This window comes from Chlorocebus sabaeus, chromosome 16 (assembly GCF_047675955.1).
Source record: "Chlorocebus sabaeus isolate Y175 chromosome 16, mChlSab1.0.hap1, whole genome shotgun sequence".
Taxonomy (NCBI): Eukaryota; Metazoa; Chordata; class Mammalia; order Primates; family Cercopithecidae; genus Chlorocebus; species Chlorocebus sabaeus.
The window spans coordinates 16,827,837-16,833,038 of NC_132919.1; the positions used below are offsets into that span (position 1 = coordinate 16,827,837).

At 45.4% G+C, this 5,202-nt stretch overlaps 1 pseudogene; it reads left to right on the forward strand.

Annotated features, from left to right (window-relative positions):
• The first annotated feature begins 231 nt into the window (after window positions 1-231).
• LOC140708706 (uncharacterized) lies at window positions 232-4,934 on the forward strand (annotated as a pseudogene).
• The last annotated feature ends 268 nt before the right edge of the window (window positions 4,935-5,202 follow it).

Genomic DNA, 5,202 nt, shown 5'->3' on the forward strand with positions numbered 1-5,202 from the left:
GTAAATATCCAGATGAAAACATCTATTTAAGAGCAACACTGATAATTATACACGAGGAAGTCATGTTAGTGTTCCACAACAAATTAAAGAGATGAAGTCCATGAAATTATCTATGCTATTCTATATAACAGATGGGAAAAGCTTGGGTAATACTCATTGCGGATACTGACTTGTGTTCCTGACTCATAAGCAGTGCTCAGACAACGTTTAACCCACTGTCTGACAGACAGTATGAATGAACGTAAGTGAACTTTAAGTGAATCCCTTTTGAGCATGAGGTTATTTTCTGTATGAGTACATTAAATCATTTTGTTTTCCAGGTGTAAATGAAGCCTTCAATTTGATCAAATAAAATACAAGAGGTGCACCGCCATGCCCAGCTTATTTTTTGTTTATTTTTCTACAGGCAGGGTTTCACCATGTTGCCCACCACTGGTGTGGGACTCCTGAGTTCAAGCCATCCACCTGCCTTGGCCTCCCAAAGTGCTAGGATAACAGGTGTGAGCCACTGCAACTGTCCTAAAATACAGATTTTGCTTAATTTCTACAGTTGATGTTCCGGTACAAACATTGGCTTGGAAATACAATATAGTTAGCTGAAGCCTTTTCATGGGGAAATAAGATATCAGTAAGTATTCCAGGATTTTAAACTAGAATACAAAAGAAGAAAATATTTTTAAAAACCTATACCGTAATATAAAATGTATTTACATCATTACATTTAACTGCTTATTTTACAAGCAATAATAGTTATCATTCACCAATTAATAATTTGTCAAGTTCACCTGTATTAAAACACATAAACTATGAAGTTCTATAACTTAAAATAAAAAAAGCAACATTTAGGTTTAAAATGTATTTCATATAGGCATAACGCAACACCAGAATTACAGGATTGCATTTACAAATTCTCTTGACTCTAAGCATGAAGTTATGGTAAAAGACTAAGGCAACAACTGTTTTGGGTTTTTTTATATTAAGGAAATCTAAATTTGTATGAGTGAATTAATTAAATTGAATTAATTTTCTTATAGGCATATCAGTTTACCCTATCTTTGTTAAAATAACATGCACTGCCCTACAAAATGTATTCACAATCATGTTTCTGCCACATTCTTAAAGATTTGGGGAAACAAATGCAATCTAAAATCAGAGACTCCATGTTCAATGCCAAAGGTACACCTCTATTTTTTCCCGAGTCTCTTGGAAAAGTCTTTGAATTACATATTAAAGTGAGCTTCAAGGAAATGTGATCTTTTCGTTTATAGCTGGTGAACAGCATGCAATTTGATAGCACCGTCACTAACAATCAAAGACTGCTCTGGATCTAACTACTAAAAATGACCCACACTGCAATCGCAAAATACTCGGAAGTGGGAATTTATTGAACAAAGTTAGGCCGGGACTCTAAAGCAACACTTGATTCTTTAGCTCCAAGACCACGACGTTTAAACATTAGTATCACTATTGTTTCTTTTTCCCCCAACTCTTCTCCCACACTGCCTTCTTCTCCCCCACCACCTTCTCCCACCGTCTTTCCCCGCTTCCCTTCTCCCTCCCCGCGCCCTCCCCTCTTCTCCCAGCACTGTTCTCTCTCTCAGCCCGTCTTTCTGCCTTTTTCTTCCCCTCTCCCCACCTCGTTCCCTGCTCATCCTCTTCTCTCCCACCCATCTTTTTCCCCCCTCCGTCTTCTTTCCCCAACGTCGTCTTCGCCACTTTCTCCTCCCTTCTTCTTCCCCGCAACCCGTCCTCTTCCCTTCTCCCTCCCCACCCTTTTCTTCCCCCTTCCCTCTCCTCTTTCCAACCGTCTTCTTCCCCACCTTCTGCCCTTTCCCTCCTCCTCCTTCCCGACCCTTCTCCTTTCCCACCCCTCCCTTCCCCAACGTCTTCTTCCCACCTTTTTTTCCCCCTCCCTCTCCTCAACGTCTTCTCTCCTCCTTCTTCCCCACCGCGGTCTTCCCGCATCCTCTGCTGCCCTCTCCCCACCGTCTTCTTCCCGCACCTTCTTCTCCCCCGCAGTTTTTTTCCCTTCTCCTCCGTTTTCTTCCCCTCAGTCTCTCCGCCTCCTCGCAGCACCGGTTCCTGTGGCGGCGGCTTTTCCTCCCATGTCCCTCTCCCCACGGCCTCCTCCAACCTCCTCTCCACCCGCTCGCTTCCCCTCTCCACCTTCCCGCCTATTCCCGCAGCAGCGTCTTCCCGCCGCTCCCTCTTCTCCCCTCCCCCTCCCTCTCCTCACCGTCTTCTCCCGGCCTATTACTGCAACCGTTTTCTTCCTCACCCCGCACCGTTTTCTTCCCATGTCTTCCCACCTCTTCGCAGCAGCGTCTGTCTGCCGCGGTCTTCTCACTACCCTCTTCTTCTCTCCCCATCGTCTCCTTTCCTAGCCAAGATCTTATTCTCCACCGTCTTCTTCCGCCTCCATCTCCCCACCTTCTTCTCGCAGCAGCGTCTTCCTGCCGCGCTTTTCTCTCCCCGCCCCATCTTCTCTCTTCCTCTCCCCACTGTCTTCTCCCCACGCCGTCTTCTCCCTTCACCGTCTTCTCCCCGCGCCTTTCCCACAACCGTTTTCTACCCACCCGTTTTCTTCCCCCACACCGTTTTCTTCCCGTGTCCTCCCACCATGTCGCAGCAATGTCTGTCACAATCTTCTTCCCACTCTCTTCTCTCCCTCTCGCCATCGTCTTCTTTCCCAGCCTCTTACTCTCCACCGTTTTCTTCCCCTCCCCACCATTTTATTCCTGTTTCCATCTCCCCACCTTCTCGCAGCAGCGACTTCCTGCCGCGCTTTTCTCTCCCCGCACCCTCTTCTCCCCGCTTCCTCTCCCCACCGTCTTCTCCCCCGATCGTCTTCTCGCCCCCACCCTTCTCCGCGCTCTCCCACTGTCTTTCACTTAGAAGCCCTCCACGCATGCGCGCGCCTGTGTTCCTGCGCCCGGCGTGTCTCTGCGCCCAGGTAGACCCGTGAGCTGGGCCCCTGAGCTCCGCGCCAGCAGCCAGCTGGAGACCCCGGAGAGTCGCTGCCTGTGCCACCGCGGCTGTCGCCGCCCCCGCCGCTACCTCAGAACTGAACAGTGTTGGCTGCGGACGGAAGACAGTGGGGCCCAGAAGACTGCGGGGAGAGGGGGAGGAGGGGACGGAGAGGGTGGGAAAGACCTTGGAAAGTCGGAGAGGGAGAAAGGAGGGTGGGAAAGAAAACAGTGAGGACACAGCAGGGCGCGGTGGCTCATGCCTGTAATCCCAGCACTTTGGGAGGCTGAGGCGGACGCATCACAACGTCAGGAGTTCGAGACCTGCCTGGCCAACATGCTGAAACACAGTCTCTACTAAAAATACAAAAATTAGCCGGGCGTGATGGCGACCGTCTCTTATCCCAGCTACTCCGTCTCTTATCCCAGCTACTCCAGAGGCTGAGGCAGGAGAATCGCTTGAACTCCGGAGGTGGAAATTGCAGTGAGCTGAGGCCGCACCATTGCACTCCAGCCTGGAGTTTTATTTATCTCAAAAGAAAAAAGAAAAAAACTACTGTGGGGAGAGGGCGAGGGGAAGAAGATAGTGGGAAAGAGGACCACCGAGAGAGGGAGATGTGGGGAGAGCTCTATTGTTTCACTCAACATTCCTCAGTTAAAATGTTCTCATAAGTTCTGTTCAACTTTTGCTCTTCGAGTCGGTATATTCTTTTCTTCCTCCATCTCCTTATTCAACACCAAGTTAGAACTCCAACAACTTTTCTCTTTTTATTTTCCTATGTTTTTCTTCTCAGAACATTCCTAACGCTGGAAACACTTTACAGTGTTGCAAAGCTCTGAATCCTATTTTCTGTCATCTCCATGCTTTCCCATTGAGATATCAGGAGATTTTCATCCTATTATTTTGTTTACACTAGGAACATTTCAGCTTGACTAGACCTGTTTTCTACTTAATTTTTTTCCAACTTCAAACTTAACAAACCCCAATGTGCTCCTTTACCAATTGTTTCTGTCGCAGGAATTGGTTTCTTGTTGCACTGTGATACACATGAAGCCATATACCTTTTTCAGCTCATTATACCCAGAATGTTTTTGTACATTATTGACACAATAGACACCTAATAAATATTTCTACATTTTTGTTGTTCTTCCTTGTCACAAAACAGCAGTCACTTTTTTTTTTAGCATGATGTACATGCCCTTCTATAATCTTGACCTGAACTATTTATCAAATCTTATTTCTTCCCACTCCTCCATTTATTTCCCACGCTGTGGCCATTCAGAACTACTTAGAGAGCTCTGTCAACTCTCCATGCTATTTTATAATAATCAACACTAATGAAAAGAAAAGGGGCTTTATAGCAGAGGCAGAACTCATTATTTTCTAAAAAATACATGCATATCTCCCATGTTGGATAGTGTCCCGCAGAAAGTCATGTCCACCTGGAACCCAAGAATGTTGAGCTATTTGGAAAAAGTGTCTCTGCAGATACACTTGGTGAAGACGAGGCACAATGCATTAGGATGGGCCGTAAAGCCAATGGCTGTGTCCTTACAGGAAGGTGGTGGGAACATACAGAGACCTACAGTGAAGACGGCCATGAGACAAGGGAGGCAGAGTCTGGAGTTATGCTGCCTACAGTCACGGAATGCCAAGGAGAGCTGGAAACCACCAGAAGCTAAGAAGGAGATTTTACCTGAAAACCTGCCAAAGAAATCAGAAATCAATCATACTCACACCTCCCTTTTGAATCTCTGGCCTCATGAACTGTGAAAAAATAAATTTGTATCGTCTTAAGTGCCGCGGTTTGTGGTCATTTGTTCTGTTCCTAGCCTTAAGAAACTAACACAGCATGCTAAGGGAAAAGAAGAAAATTCTGCATGTCATTTTCCTTTAAACAACTACTGTTGACAGTAAATGAGTATTCTTCCAAGATTCATATGCAGAACATACATGCAGCCGAGAACATTTTTGGAGACCCACGGCATAAGTGATACGATCAATAAAATCCAAATACTAACCTGCCAAAAGAGTTATTTTTTCTTTTAAGTCATTTAAAGGTAATAAGCAAAAGTCACGAGCCCTGTAAAAATTAATCTACTCATTTGTTGTCACTTGATACTTACGATCCATTGACATATTTAGGTTTTTAATTCTTTGTACAGATTATGGTTTGTCTTGCACTCTAATTTTATTGCACAACAAATTTTTTATTTATATATCTAAGTTGTTTCT